The 17,221-nt window shown below is 46.2% G+C and overlaps 1 protein-coding gene and 1 pseudogene across 1 annotated transcript in view; one reads left to right on the forward strand and one right to left on the reverse strand.

Moving 5' to 3' along the window:
• LOC141207004 (uncharacterized) overlaps positions 1-691 on the reverse strand; it is an 81,814-nt pseudogene extending 81,123 nt beyond the window's left edge.
• Positions 1-17,221, forward strand: part of LOC141206990 (gastrula zinc finger protein XlCGF66.1-like) — an 82,057-nt gene that overhangs the window by 44,456 nt on the left and 20,380 nt on the right. The gene's annotated exons all lie outside the window — the stretch shown is intronic.

Here is a 17,221-nt window from a genome sequence, read left to right on the forward strand (position 1 = left end):
CATACCAGGGCAATTGGGAAGAGGCAGGCAAAGTGCCAAAATTTGTCGCATCTAATTGGATTTTCCAATTCTGGGGCTGCTGTGGACTGGTATTTTTAGGCTGGAAGGGGCCAATATCCATGGACCTTCCCAGCTGGATAATATCAGCCCAAAGCTGTTTTCTTTACCTTAGCTGGTCATCAAAAATAGGGGGGAACTCCACATCATTTTTTTAAATGTTAGACAGCCTCAACACATGCAGGGATTGCCTGTTTGTTAGGGAATCCTCACGTGTTGAAGCTGTTTAACAGCCGCAAATCATGCAGACACAGGGACTCGAACATAATATACGAGCGCTCCAATGATACTCAGTTGTGCTCGAGCGTGCTCGGTTAACCCCTTATCTAAAGACCATTCGCTGATCACTAGTTCTTGGCTCTTACCGAAAGACCCCCGCAATGCGATGCTCGGCCCACTGTCCTCAGAAAGTATAGTAGTTCAAGGAGAGTTGTTATAGGAGGGAGTGCTTAGATTAATGTCCACTCCCTCCCCCTAAATATTATAAAGTTGCACCCTTTAGTTCCTTATCGGAGCATGTTCCCTCATCACTACCGATAACAAGATGTGGCCGGCCAATCGCAGTAATGCCACTAGAAAACATGGCTACAGCACTACAGTGTATGGCAGGCAATGCCCGAATGTATACTGGCCGTATAACAGACACAAGACATACGGGGGGCGGACTAGAACTCCCCCGATACTCGATCCAGTAATGGAGAGATAATCACCAGTATCTACATTACTGTGCTGGAGCTAGGAGAGGAATAATGGCGCTGTGTGAGGACTTCTCTGGGCTTCTGTCCTTCATCCTGCAGTCGTCTGAATGGATCTAATGTGGACGGGAACCAGCTAAGCCGCATTCTGTCCACAGCTGTTACCTCACTGTTCACATCACACAAGACCCCAAAAGAGTCTCCGTGCTGAAGGGGTTAATGCCCCCTGCGCCCAGTAATGGGGTCTCCACATACCTGCACCTGCAGAGCCGCCGTCACCACATATATGGCTGCTCTGTGCGCACAAGACCTGTGATGAAGTCACAGGAGGGGAGGAGTCAGGGGTCACATGATCAGGGGCCTCAGTGGATGCAGGACTCTGCTGTGCTGGTTGTCATGGTGCTGGATGAGCTGAAGTTTATGTGTGGGGTCAGGAGGGGTTTACAGTGTGGATGTAGCAGAGCCGCGTGTGTACGAGGCGTACGGAGAGGAGCCGTGTGTGTACGAGGTGTACGGAGCGGAGCCGCGTGTGTACGAGGTGTACGGAGCAGAGCCGCGTGTGTACGAGGTGTACAGAGCAGAGCCGCGTGTGTACGAGGTGTACGGAGCAGAGCCGTGTGTGTACGAGGTGTACGGAGCGGAGCCGTGTGTGTACGAGGCGTACAGAGCGGAGCCGCGTGTGTACGAGGTGTACGGAACGAAGCCGCACGTGTACGAGGTGTACGGAGCAGAGCCGCGTGTGTACGAGGTGTACGAAGCGGAGCCGCGTGTGTACGAGGTGTACGGAGCGGAGCCGCGCGTGTACGAGGTGTACGGAGCAGAGCCGTGTGTACGAGGTGTACGGAGCAGAGCCGCGTGTGTACGAGGTGTACGGAGCGGAGCCGCGTGTGTACGAGGTGTACGGAGCAGAGCCGCGTGTGTACGAGGTGTACGGAGCAGAGCCGCGTGTGTACGAGGTGTACGGAGCAGAGCCGCGTGTACGAGGCGTACGGAGCAGAGCCGCGTGTGTACGAGGCGTACGGAGCAGAGCCGCGTGTGTACGAGGTGTACGAAGCGGAGCCGCGTGTGTACGAGGTGAACGGAGCGGAGCCGCGCGTGTACGAGGTGTGCGGAGCGGAGCTGCGTGTGTACGAGGTGTACGGAGCAGAGCCGCGTGTGTACGAGGTGTACGGAGCGGAGCCGCGTGTGTACGAGGTGTACGGAGCAGAGCCGCGTGTGTACGAGGTGTACGGAGCAGAGCCGCGTGTACGAGGCGTACGGAGCAGAGCCGCGTGTGTACGAGGTGTACGGAGCAGAGCCGCGTGTGTACGTGGTGTACGGAGCGGAGCCGCATGTGTACGAGGTGTACGGAGCGGAGCCGCGCGTGTACGAGGTGTACGGAGCGGAGCCGCGTGTGTACGAGGCGTACGGAGCAGAGCCGCGCGTGTACGAGGCATACGGAGCGGAGCCACGTGTGTACGAGGCTTACGGAGCGGAGCCGCGTGTGTACGAGGTGTACGGAGCGTAGCCGCGCGTGTAAGAGGTGTACGGAGCGGAGCCGTGCGTGTACGAGGGGTACGGAGCGGAGCCGCGTGTGTACGAGGCGTACGGAGCAGAGCCGCGCGTGTACGAGGCATACGGAGCGGAGCCACGTGTGTACGAGGCTTACGGAGCGGAGCCGCGTGTGTACGAGGTGTACGGAGCGTAGCCGCGCGTGTAAGAGGTGTACGGAGCGGAGCCGTGCGTGTACGAGGGGTACGGAGCGGAGCCGCGTGTGTACGAGGGGTACGGAGCGGAGCCGCGCGTGTAAGAGGTGTACGGAGCGGAGCCGTGCGTGTACGAGGCGTACGGAGCGGAGCCGCGTGTGTACGAGGGGTACGGAGCGGAGCCGCGTGTGTACGAGGCGTACGGAGCGGAGCCGCGCGTGTACGAGGGGTACGGAGCGCAGCCGCGTGTGTACGAGGCGTACGGAGCGGAGCCGCGCGTGTACGAGGCGTACGGAGCGGAGCCGCGTGTGTACGAGGCGTACGGAGCGGAGCCACGCGTGTACGAGGCGTACGGAGCGGAGCCACGCGTGTACGGAGCGGTGTACACAGCGGAGCCATGTGTGTACAAGGTGTACGGAGCCGGGTATGTACGGCTGTATACTCCCAGGTTAGGACGGAGACACTGCGGCTCCTTATCAGACTGTAGAAGAACTGACACTGGACACTCGGTAAAACTGCGCTCGGACGTCTCCTGTTTCTCGCACAGATATTGATAACATAAGATGGAGTCAGACGAACCCTCCTACAAAACCTGATAACAAAGTCATTACTACAGGACTGGATGAGAAAGGGATTTATTCTACAAGAAATGCTGGGGCCACAAATGAGAGAATCCGGGCCCCGTGGCTGGATACTCCGGGCCCCCAGCGTGTTAGGAGCAGACGGGGTCTTTGTCCCTGGAGCTTCTCTGCTCGGTATAACGAGACTCTGATCTTGTTCTTATAAAGAGGGTTGGAGTAAAATAGAAGCTGCCTGAATATGAGGACCTTGTCTGATGTCTATGTCCTTGTGTACAAAGCTATGGAGATAGTGCTATTCTCTGTATAATAGATGTGATGTCGCTGGAGCCCTAATATTTCTGTACAGGGGTCTCTGTAGTACAGTGTCCATTTTAGGATATGATCAGATATCAAAATCAAACATCAGAATGATGTTTGAGGCTAAATACCCTGTCTGACAAGTGATTCTGAAAAGTGATTTTGACAAATGACTTTTACAACTGTAATAATAATGAAACTCATTGGGACTTATGCACAGACTGCAAGCAAGCCAAATTCAAATGATGTTTGATTTTGATGTGTGAGTCTGATGTGTGACTTTCTTCAAACTTCAGAATGAGAATCACAATGACTTTTAGTCACCCTGAGTATTTTCATGGTGAATCTCATAAGACAAGAAAAGCTGCCAGCTCCTATCACTTGCCTGGATAGCTCAATGGTAAGGCATCAGCCTCTGAAACTACAGTGTCATTGTTCAAATCCCACTAGGAATATTATTATTTTTAAACTATGTCTGTTTAGCACACAAACTACAGAAATTATGCAAATGTACAGTCACTTGGAAATAGATATGTAGTAAATTAGTGCCTCCCAATTTAGTTTGGCTATGTAATTTACCATGCAAATAGACAACATGTCTGAAACTCTTAGCACGTCAGGATGACAATCAAAATGTCAGATATTAAAAGTAAAACATCCCTGTAGTTTGTGTGCTAAACAGGCATAATTTAAAAAAAATAATAATAATATTTCTATTGGGATTTGATCTGTGACACTGTAGCATCAGAGGCTGATGCCTTACCATTGAGCTATCCAGGCAAGTGATAGCAACTGAAAGCTTTTTTGTCTTATGAGATCAACCATGAAAATACTCCGGGTGACTAAAAGTCATTGTGATTCTGATGTTTGAAGAAAGTCACACATCAGACTCACACATCAAAATCAAACATCATTTGAATTTGAATATACCACAAAAAGAACCAGACTTTGATATAAATCATGCTAACGCCCTTATTAAGCATTTTATTTAAAAAAACAGAGTGATTACACATGCCGCAATTTTTGTGAAAAAGTATAAATCCATTTATTTTACATATATGCTGACAAACAATTAAAAACAGTTATTTAACAGACAGTGAACCGTAGTAAATGATGAACTGATCAATTGGGGTGGTTTGCAGGTTTACAAGTGTATATCCTGAGTGGCATTAACATCAATCAAATCACATTGCAGTAAACAGTTTAACACCAGTCTTTTTTAGTAATCAGAAGGGCTTTATCTTCCCCTCTCCACGGGAGGTAGCAAACAGCAGGCAGAGAAAAAAAACAGTCACAGTTTAACAGCACATTATATACATATCTCAGTCTATGCCTCGAGTGCAATCATGAATGCAGGCTGCAAACTATCAGTGCTCATGTACCCAGTACACAGTTACCCTGTGCTGAAATCTCAAACCCCAGCTAGTGTCACCTCACTGAATCAAGCAAGAATATCTCATTTTGCGGTGTTGAATCATGTATTACATGCTATTACCGGTCAGAAAGGCTGTTAGGACCCACTTACCACGTGACCCCTGGCCCCAATGCGCATTTCGCACTAGCTTCCTCAAGGGGGCGTGGCTATTTGAATTTCACTTGCTTGCAGTCTGTGCATAAGTCCCAATGAGTTTCAATCAGGTTTGCACTTAAAATAATATAACTCTTAGGTCCTACTTCAACTGAGTTATTAGCTCAGTGGTTAGTGCACTGGTGTCTGGATACAGAATTTGGGGTTCAAGTCCCAACAGTGACTTTTTATTATTATTATTACAGTTGTAAAAGTCACTTAAAATCACTTGTCAGAATCACTTGTCAGACAGGGTATTTAGCCTCAAACTGACATCATTCTGATATCTGATCATGTCATAAAATGGACACTGTACATGTGTGTGATGTCGCTCCTCTCCTCCCTTTCTGGGTGTTTGTAACAGGATAAGGGAGGATGAAATTTAGGATCACAGTGTGGAGCCATTTTGTTGGTGACTGCCAGTGATACTGACAAGTATAGTGTCACCGAGGACGGCCGGCCGCGCCAATTCTGTTAGTGCTGCTCTCTGTATCATAAGCTGCGGTTAGATACTGTCGTTGTAGTCCTTCCAAGAATTTGGATTGAGATAATTATCTCCAAATCTGCCATTTTTGGTTCAAATTAAATAAATAAATACGATGCATCAGATAAATAAAATAACACACAGCCAGTGTCTGAGTGTACAATTATTGTCTGCCTTCAGAACCCAAGCAACAAGTATTTTATTACACCCCCAGAAGAAAGGGGTGGCTAACATTGCCTAAGAAAGAAAGTATTTTAATTGGAAATAACAGTCCTTGAAAGCAGCTCTGTCCAATTTACTATACTTTTAAAAACAAAGGAAAGCTTAACACGAAGACAGCTCTATATTTCATACAATGCCGTGTTATCACTTTTATGAGTAACACTTATAAGACTAATATTAAAATATAAAATTATCAAATATATATATATACGGTATTTTTCAGACCATAAGACACACTTTTTTCCCCCAATATTTGGGAGGAAAATTGGGGGTGCGTCTTATGGTCCGAACGTTACCTACGGTGGTGGTGAAGTGGGATTGCAGGGCCCTCCAGGATCGCGGTGGTTGTAGCAGCGGCAGCAGAGGTGAGGCAGAGCGGCTGGGGCCGGGACCTGTGCCCGGCCGGTACAGGGGCTGGGGCCAGTGTCGGGCTGTGAGCGTCATTGGGTGGCGAGGCAGTGCGGCCTGCGCATGTTTCCGGTGTGCGCAGTCATCTTTCTAGAGCTGTGATCTACAGGAAAATGGCCGCCCGAGCCGGCGCATGCGCAGACCGTAGCTCTGGTGGCCATTTTCCTGTAGATCACAGCTCTAGGAAGATGGCCGCGCACACCGGAAACCTGTGCAGTCCGCACTGATTCGCCGCTCACTGCCCGGCACCTGCCGCAGCCCGGTACAGGCACCAGCCCGAGGTCCCGGCCTCAGCACGGTACAGGCCCCAGTCCAAGGCCCCGGGCTCAGTCCGCTACAGGCCCCAGCCCGAGGCCCCGGCCTCAGCCCCAGCCACAGGCCTCAGCCCCAGCAATCGGCCAGGCTGAGGGCCTCAGCCAGGCACAGGCTCCACAGCATCTGACCTCTTCTGCTGCAGCCGCCGACTTCCTGAGGGACCCTGCCTCCTGTGACCCTCGCTTCACTGCCCCCCAGGTAAGATACCATACCTATTTAGACTATAAGATGGACCCCCATCTTATAAAAAATATTTTTTTCTATTTTCCACCCCAAAATATAAGGGTGCATCTTATAGTCCAAAAAAATACGGTAGGTAGATTTAATTGTCTAAAATAATAATCAAATCAAAGTATAAATATTTACCATAACAATACGGAGTGTTACACACAGTGGGATTATTCACAGCACATGATACACTACACATATCTAGATATAGGGCTCAGTGTAGTGTATCACATGATGGGATTAGATACACCAGTCCGGGGCGTATTGCACACAATGATGGGATTAGATACACCGGTCCGGGGCTTATTGCACACAATGACGGGATTAAATACACCGGTCTGGGGAATATCGCACATTTTGTTGGTGACCGCCAGCGATACTGACAAGTACAGTGTCACTGAGGACGGCCGGCAGAGCTGATCCTGATAGATGGTGCTGCTCGCTGTATCATAAACTGGGGTTAGATATGTGGACTGTATCACATGCGCGATTAGATACGCTTAGAGTAACACATGCTGCTATTAGATACAGGACTAAGTGTAGTCCTGTATGGGATTAGATATTGAGCTCAGCAGAGTGTATCATACAGGATGGGATTAGATACAGTTTCTAATGTATGGAGCAGGGTCAAACCTTACACCACTGCTCCCATAGAAGTGAACGGAGCGGGGTCACACATTACATCACTACTCCCATAGAAGTGGACAGAGAGGGGTCACTATTGAGGGGTTTGTACTTTTCTAGGGGTACAACAACAGTTTCATGTACCATACCATCCACAGTCTGCTGGTATTGTGGAAAGGATGAATAGGACAATAAAATCCAGAATTGCCAAAATGTTATTGGACAAAGGTCATACTTGGGTGGATGCAGTACCTTTTGTACTGTTGAGTGTTTGAGGAACAACTTCCTCCACATCTCAGTTTACTCCTTTTGAACTAATGTCAGGAAGGAAAATGCCATTGATTTTCCCACATGAACCATTTTTGTCCACACCTCAAAAAGATGCTGTTGCAAGGTTCAAATGGTTGCAATTGTTGCAGGAAAACTTGAAAACCATTCTTCCACATCCTGCATCAAGAATGCAGAGGATGGAGCCACCATATGAATCCAAATTCAAAAAAGGGGCTCTAGTCATGATAACAACTTTCAGGAAGAATGGACCTTGGGAAAGTAACTGGGAAGGTCCATTTGAAATAATCGACACCATGGGATGAGTTATGATCCTAGTGCAACCAGCATCCAACATGGTTAAAACTACCCGCAGACAACAAAAATTGTGGGAACATGTTGATCAATGCAAATTGTATATTGCAAAATAATGATACTGCATTTCTTTTAGGAAGAAATGGATTCCAATAAGAGCTGGAATATGGAATACCATGTCCTTTATGGAAGGGATTCAACACCAATCCTTCAAGAAAAGAAAAAGTTTCCCAGGAAAAGCTATTATCTGATGGGAACCACATTTCTGCTACTTTGTACTGTTTCAATTGTAATCTACGCAGAAGACATTTTATATCATGGAACAAATACTAGTGAAGTGGATGGACATATCAAAGGAACTTTACATTCACGGAAACCAAGAGGATCAAGTCTACAAAATCTAATAGATGAAGACATACCGGACAATTCAGTAGATATTACTGGAAACATTTGCATGGGTTATGGTGTAAAATGCGGTATTGAGCTACACTTCATACACGTCACTTAATATTACATGCTACCATAGGACCTAAGTCTAAATTTACACAGTTGCAAGGAGATTATATACATAATAAGACAGGCACATGGGAATGCAATCCTACAGATGTGTTATACTGGAATATAGAGATAAGAGGTGAAGAGAAAGCTGTGTGGCCGGGTGATATTACTAATGATATGATCACAAAAGGGACAGTTAGAACATCCGAAACAGAGATTGTGTTAAAGACACAACTTTTGGGGAAAATTTTGGATCCTTCATTACTTTCTATTACAGAAGGAGATGAAGATTGGGTAAAAACATGGAATTTCCAGATAACCAGAGAATCAGTACAAGTATCTGTAGTTTTTACAGTAACAAGTACTATCGCTCCAGAAGTAAGGGTTGCACCACAAGCAATACATCGTCATGAAAATATGGCTCCTCTTTTATTGAAATGCAACACAAGGTTAGAGTTACCTCCCGAGTCTTTGTTAAAATGGACCAGAAACAAATTATTTTTGGGAAGTTTTTCAAATGGTCCAACAAATGTTATACACAGAGGTCAATATGGGAATGTGAGATGGTTGGATAAGAATTTAGTTTTTTCTCTAGATAATCCATCTCCTAAGGATTCTGGACTTTACCAGTGTTGCGTTTTAACTAAAAATAATTATAAACAATGTAAAGATGTAAATGTTTGGTCAGCAGTAGATAATGTATGTACACAGACAAGGTTTCAACCATCTACTCCTTTCCAAATCAATCGATTCCAATCTAAACCTCTATTAAGGGATGGAGTGTTGATGACTATGGTCTGGACTTTTAACATGTCTAGTTGGAAAATCTCATCCAGATATCCCCAGTGTCAATCACATCTCATTAACATGGAAATGGGAATAGAACAATGGTTTGGGAAAAGAATTTCAACACAGGTTAGAAGAGGTGGATATTAGAAGGTATTTTGGGGGGGATTAGGAACAGTGGGAAGTTTAATTAACACTATGAACATTCATACACTTAAATCAGATTTGGAAAATATTGGGTATATTGGAGGTAAAGGGGTAAAAATTCAGAAAAGTTTGCATCAACTCCTTGAGAAGATGATTTTGAACACGGCTGCTGTGTTGGGATCTTCAGTGTCACATCTACAAGATGCTACTTTAGCTCTAATAGAAAGTGAGCAGGAATCCCAAGTGGCCGGAGCATGTCTAGAAATTCAGATTGAATATTCCACCAATCTGAAAATGATTGCACAAGCATTGCAAAGTGGAATTACCCTTTTAGGAATAATGAGAAATTTGCCTACAGAATATAATTTTGCGTTAAATCACACAGATTTGTGGGTAAATAAGTGGTTAGGATGTGAACAGAACATTTATGTAGGAACATCACTAATCCCAATATCAGGAAGAGAAGAAACCATGGTTCCTATTACTGTTCTGGGAATTCCTGTTAGTAATACACAATTGCTGTATTATCCATTACAGGACACAGATTTTGCATTTGATGGTACAAACACGGAACAATTAGACATTTCTTCATGCTTACATTTCGTTTCTAAGGTAATGTGTCTACCTGGACAGGATAAAGTCATTTATAACTCGTGTTTCCATAATCATACCTCATGTCATGCCAGAGTTGAGAATGTGCACACGATACATGACTTGGTGACTCCAATAAGCTCGAACAAAATTTGTTTCCAGGTTATGTCCGAAAAAGAAGTTGTTTCTGCATTCTTCTCATCTTGTGTACATGCTGAAAATCTGGCAATAGGTTTATATTATATCGAGGGAAATGTGAAAACTATCTCCAAGAAGGAAGGAAGTATTAATATTACATCAATAGGGACAAGAAATCTGAAAATCTTTCCGATACAGTTCAATTTGTCACAAATAAATAATTTCCCTTGGGATATGTGGACAAATGAGATAAAGAAAGACAAAGGTTTGTTAACAAAACAACTAAAAGAAGCTGAGATTGTATTCAGACATGAACAAGGTCATTTAAGTGATATTGAACATGAGTGGACAAGTATGTCAGGCTCATCTTGGTGGAAAAATCTAGGAAGATCAGTAACAAGTTGGTCACAGTCTTCAGCAAAAATGGCAGCAGGTAATGTATTAACAAATCCAATCATAATCATATTTATTTTGGTCTTGCTGTGCATTTTTTTATCAGATTTTTATTATGTGTAAAATTAAGAAAATATACAAAAAAGATAAAGACAGAAATTAAAACGATGATACTTTAAGAGAAATGTTAAAATAAAAAAATATAACTTTTTGATTTTAATTTTTATTTTTAATTTAGAAGATTTTTGGGAACTCAGATGACATTCAATACAGGTGTTGATACAAGGTTTTCAGAATAAAGAATGAATGTGATACAAATGATGAGAGAATGAGTTTAGGATTGATTATGATATTTTTTAAATCATAATCGGGGGGACTGTAAAATATTAATTTCTTATGATAGAAAAATATACATAAGCTTTAACATGCTTAGGCTCTAACCATGCTTAGATTCAAATATAGAGAAAGACTGGAGTTATTCTGGGACCTTGGTAGAAACCTGTTAATTTTGTCAAACCTATAGGACTCTTGTCAATATGGGTTATTTGGGGATAACTAATGATCCTTAAAGGTCACTAGCCATATGTTTAAAATATACCAACAAGAGGTGATGTGCACGTAGCCAAAATGCATATGTCACAAGTTACTAGTTTTGTTCTAATATGATAGAAGCTACTAATATATCAGCAAGTCACCATATTGGGTTATGAAACTGTAAAAATATTCTCCAATGTATGTCTATGAGGCAAGATGGTATATAAGGAGAGCCGGACATGAATGGGGGAGATCACTCATTCCTCGAGTATCTCCAACACGGATCATGCTTCTATACTGGATACGTAAGAACCTATAATTGTTTCCTTTCTCTCTTCTAACCTGATACTTCTTTTTGTGTGCTATGAAATATATTTCTTCATTTTTGTAATCACTTTTGAATGAACATTAAATAAGCTTTTGTTTTATCCACACAATTCAAGATTGTTTTCCTCTCTATTCTCACAGTACCCTTACCTAAAGTAAGGAAGTGTTAGTTTTTCTAACACCAACCAACAACCTTTTCACACTGCTCTGGCTTCAAGAGTGGTATTACACAGCCCCCTAGAAATTGGGACAGGAAGGTAGTTTGACATGATGTGGGTGCCTGTTGTGCTCCCTCAGCAGGAGCAGTTTCATGTTGCCCACGGCTTTGGCGTGCATGTCCACTTCCCCCTCCCTTGCTACGCGCCTTGCCCATTTTAAATAGAGTTTAATATTTGTCACGTTGCCAAAACTGTCTGTATTATTATCGCAGTAATATAGGATCACGTCTGATGACCACGGTTTTATGCGGTGACCTGGGAGTCAGAGATGCTTCCAGGGGTCTTCCCCATGCTGTTTCCATGTCTTTTCAGCACTGTATGCATGTGTCTGATCATGTCTCACACACTACATAGCCTGATAAGGTTGTAAAATGTCATTTACCGGTGAATGTATTTTTCACACTTGAAAGTAATGCAAAAACGCATCAAAAACGCTTTGTGTGAACATAGCCCAAGGGTTCCTTAACATATTTCCCAGGAAAATCCATTTTGGTTTCGTTTTTGTTTGTTTTATTGTGAGTCTGTAAAAGTGGTGTAATACCTCTGACAACATTGTTGACAGCAGTGACCTGGGAGTCAGAAATGCTTCTAGGGGTCTTCCCCATGCTGTTCCCATTGACTTGGGCAATTTTTAGGCCCCCTGCAGGCGCTGGAAAAATGCTTGAGTTTCCCATAGACTTACATTGGGCTTGTTGCTCGGGTCCAGCACCAAAGCATTCCAATTTGCTCGACTCAAGCACCCGAGCATTTTAGTGCTCGCTCATCACTACTGTTTCATTTTAACTCCAGATTAGTGGCCTGCAGAGCTGAAATCATGAAGATTCACTGTCCAAATATTTCTGGACCTACCTGTATTCATATATGTACACTATATGGACAATTATTGCATATCTTGCCCCCACCCCACAAAACAAATCCCAAAATGTTCTCCTGCCCCTTTTCCTAACTCCCAATCCCAAAATAGACAAGGACATTCGGAGTTGCCAATCCTCCCTCTTTTGTAGACTAGTGGAGATAAAGCATCTTCAGCCTCGGCTCTTTACTTCCTACAGACAACATGGTGGGAAAATGAACCACTTTTTATAATCAGTTATTTTTTATCACATTTTTTTAAAGGTAAATTACAATAAAATGCCCCTAATCCCTTTTTCTCCGTCTCCCAATCCATAATGCTGGGGTAAGATTATCTCTACAGAGACCCCTGTATAGGAATATTAGGGCTCCAGTGACATCACATCTATTATACAGAAGAATAGCGCTATCTCCATAGCTCTGTACACAAGGACATAGAGATCAGACAAGGTCCTCATATTCAGGCAGCTTCTATTTTACTCAAACCCTCTTTATAAGAACAAGATAAGAGTCTCATTATACCGAGTAGAGAAGCTCCAGGGACAAATAATAATAATAATTTTTATTTATATAGCGCCAACATATTCCGCAGCACTTTACAATTAAGCGGGGACATGTACAGGCAATAAATTCAATACAAGGTGAGACAGTTTAACAGTTACATCAGCAAGCTTACATTCTACAAGGAAATGGGGGGACACAATAGGTAGAAAGTGCTTGTTATTTCAGGTCTGGCAATTATAATAGGTCGGGATTATCATATAAGGCTGTATGATCCGGTCATCAGCTTGTATGTTCAAGTGCAATACTCAAATACCGAGTGCTGTTATCGTGTGCATGGAGGGTGTAGAGACAGATGAACAGTGGGGGGCAGATTCTGAATAGTATTTAGGAGGGAACAGGGGAAAGTTAGTTTACTGAGTATTTGAGGTGGTAGGCTTGTTTAAAGAGATGGGTTTTTAAAGCGCGCTTGAAGACATCGGGGCTAGGCATCAATCGGATCGTCTGGGGTAGAGCATTCCAGAGAACTGGCGCAGCACGAGAGAAGTCTTGGAGACGGAGGTGCGAGGTTCGGATTATGGGGGATGTTAGTCTTAGGTCATTTGTGGAACGAAGGGAACGTGTAGGATGATAGACTGAGATGAAAGAGGAGATATAAGGTGGTGCAGAACTGTGGAGAGCTTTGTGGGTGAGAGCAATGAGTTTATATCCGAAATACGACCCTGGCTGTCGCATTCAGGACAGATTGGAGAGGGGAAATTTTGGTAAGAGGGATACCGATCAGGAGAGAGTTGCAGTAGTCCAGACGAGAGTGAACAAGAGCGACAGTAAGAGTTTTAACAGTTTCAAAAGTGAGAAAAGATCGGATTCTGGAGATGTTTTTAAGATGCAGGTGACAAGAGCGAGTGAGTGATCAGATATAGGGAGTAAAGGAAAGGTTAGTGTCGAATATGACCCCAAGGCAGCAGGCGTGCTGCTTGAGAGTTATGGTTGAACCCTCCAAGGTAATTTCGATGTTAGGTAGAGTTAGGTTAGTAGAGGGGGGAAACACAAGACCCCGTCTGCTCCTAACACGCTGGGGGCCAGGAGTATCCAGCCACAGGGCCCGGATTCTCTCATTTGTGGCCCCAGCGTTTCTTGTAGAATAAATCCCTTTCTCATCCAGTCCTGTAGTAATGACTTTGTTATCAGGTTTTGTAGGAGGGTTCGTCTGACTCCATCTTATGTTATCAATATCTGTGCGAGAAGCAAGAGCGCAGTTTTACCGAGTGTCCAGTGTCAGTTCTTCTACAGTCTGATAAAGAGCCGCGGTGTCTCAGCCTGAACCTGGCAGTATACAGCTGTATACAGTGTACATACAGGGCTCTGTACACACACGGCTCTGTACACACACGGCTCCGCTCCATACGCCTCATACACACACAGCTCAGCTCCGTACACCTCGTACACGCGCGGCTCCTCTCCACACGCCTCTCGTACACACACGATTCCGCTCCGCACGCCTCGTACACACAAGGCTCCGCTCCGCACACCTCGTACACACACGGCTCGGGTCCGTACACCTTGTACACGCATGACTCCGCTCCGTACGCCTCGTACACATGGCTCCACCTTGTACACACGGCTCCGCTCCATACGCCTCGTACACACACGGCTCCGCTACACACGCCTCGTACACACGGCTCCGCTCCGCACACCTCGTACACACGGCTCCGCTCCGCACACCTCGTACACACGGCTCCGCTCCGCACACCTCGTACACACGGCTCCGCTCCGCACGCCTCGTACACACACGGCTCTGCTCCATACACCTCGTACACACGCGGCTCTGCTCCGTACACCTCGTACACACGCGGCTCTGCTCCGTACACCTCGTACACACGCGGCTCTGCTTCGTACACCTCGTACACACGCGGCTCTGCTCCGTACACCACGTACACACGCGGCTCCGCTCCGTACGCCTCGTACACACGTCTCCGCTCCGCACACCTCGTACACACGTCTCCGCTCCGCACGCCTCGTACACACATGGCTCTGCTCCGTACACCTCGTACACACGCGGCTCCGCTCCGTACACACGCGGCTCCGCTCCGTACGCCTCGTACACACGCGGCTCCGCTCCGTACGCCTCGTACACACGCGGCTCCACTCTGTACACCTCGTACACACGCGGCTCTGCTCCGTACGCCTCGTACACACGCGGCTCCGCTCCGTACGCCTCGTACACACACGGCTCTGCTCCGTACACCTCGTACACACACGGCTCTGCTCCGTACACCTCGTACACACACGGCTCTGCTACATCCACACTGTAAACCCCTCCTGACCCCACACATAAACTTCAGCTCATCCAGCACCATGACAACCAGCACAGCAGAGTCCTGCATCCACTGAGGCCCCTGATCATGTGACCCCTGACTCCTCCCCTCCTGTGACCTCATCACTGCTCCTGTGCGCACAGAGCAGCCATATATGTAGTGGCGGCTCTGCAGGTGGAGGTATGTGGAGACCCCCATTACTGGGCCCAGGGGGCATTAACCCCTTCAGCACGGAGACTCTTTTGGGGTCTTGTGTTGCCCCTTTATAAGAATCATAAGGTTTTTGTTCTGTTCCCTGTAATAGATACATTCGACCCAACTATGGAGACAGGAAGGAGGAAACGTATTGTTCTCATAGTACAGGACCCCTTTACTGGCCCCACAGTGTAATGCCCCCATTATGCCCCTTATGCAGGATGTATGATGCCCCCACACAGTGTAATGCCACCATTATGCCCCTTATGCAGGATGTATGATGCCCCCACACAGTGTGATGCCCCCATTATGCCCCTTATACGGTATGTATGATGCCCCCACACAGTGTAATGCCCCCATTATGCCCCTTATACAGTATGTATGATGCCCCCACACAGTGTAATGCCCCCATTATGCCCCTTATACGGTATGTATGATGCCCCCACACAGTGTAATGCCCCCATTATGCCCCTTATACAGTATGTATGATGCCCCCACACAGTGTAATGCCCCCATTATGCCCCTTATTATTATTATTATTATTATTATTATTATAGCACCATTCATTCCATGGCACTTTACATGTGAAAGGGGTATACAAAGCACAAGCAATTACAATAATCTTGAACAAAACGTGACAGCGACTGGTACAGGAGGAGAGAGGACCCTGCCCGTGAGGTCTCACAGTCTACAAGCGATGGGTGAGGATACAGTAGGTGAGGGTAGTGCTGGTCGTGCAGCGGTATTTGTGGAGTGGTGGTTACTGCAGGTGGTAGGCTTGTCGGAAGAGGTGGGTCTTCAGGCTCTTTTTGAAGGTTTCCATGGTCGACGAGAGTCTGATGTGTTGGGGTAGAGAGTTCCAGAATAGGGGGGGAAGCACGGGAGAAATCTTGTATACGGTTGTGGGAGGAGGAGATAAGAGGGGAGTAGAGAAGGAGATCTTGTGAGGATCGGAGGTTGCGTGCGGGTATGTACCGGGAAACTAGGTCAGAGATATATGGAGGAGACAGGTTGTGAATGGCTTTGTATGTCATGGTTAGGGTTTTGAACTGGAGTCTCTGGGCAATGGGGAGCCAGTGAAGAGATTGACAGAGAGAAGAGGCCGGGGAATAGCGGGGGGACAGGTGGATTAGTCGGGCAGCAGAGTTTAGGATGGATTGGAGGGGTGCGAGAGTGTTGGAAGGGAGGCCACAGAGCAGGAGGTTGCATTAGTCAAGGCCGAAGATGATGAGGGCGTGCACTAGTGTTTTTGCAGATTCATGGTTGAGGCATGTGCGGATCCGGGAGATATTTTTGAGTTGGAGTCGGCAGGAAGTGGAAAAGGCTTGGATATGTTGTTCCTATGAAGGAGAGTTCAGAGTCCAGGGTTACCCCAAGGCAGAGTTGATGGACTGGGGAGAGTGGGCAGCCATTGACTATGATGGATAGGTCAGTTGGGGGGTTTGAATGAGATGGCGGAAAGATGATGAATTCTGTTTTGTCCATGTTAAGTTTTAGAAATCTAGCAGAGAAGAAGGATGAAATAGCAGACAGACATTGTGGGATTTTGGTTAGTAAGGAGGTGATATCGGGTCCAGAGAGGTAGATCTGTGTGTTGTCAGCATAGAGGTGATAATAAAAGCCATGAGACTCTATGAGCTGTCCCAGGCCGAAGGTGTAGATGGAGAAGAGCAGGAGTCTTAGAACTGAACCTTGGGGGACACCGACAGATAGGGGGCGAGATGAGGAGGTGGTCTGTGAGTGAGAGTCACTGAATGTCCTGTCTGTTAGGTATGAGGAGATCCAGGATAGGGCCAAGTCTGTGATGCCGAGAGATGAGAGATGTAATGCACACGCCCAGGCTGAGCGGCGTGTGCGTGTGATTGTAGTGATTCCACTGGACCGTGCCGGAGAGTGAATGCCTGGAGGGGCGTAACTAGGTATTCACCCGATCCGACCAGGGTCGCACGACGGCATACGACGCCAGTGCACCAAGGAG

This window comes from Phyllobates terribilis, unplaced genomic scaffold (genome assembly GCF_046119375.1).
Source record: "Phyllobates terribilis strain yellow unplaced genomic scaffold, ASM4611937v1 Scaffold_156__1_contigs__length_4398808, whole genome shotgun sequence".
NCBI lineage: Eukaryota > Metazoa > Chordata > Amphibia > Anura > Dendrobatidae > Phyllobates > Phyllobates terribilis.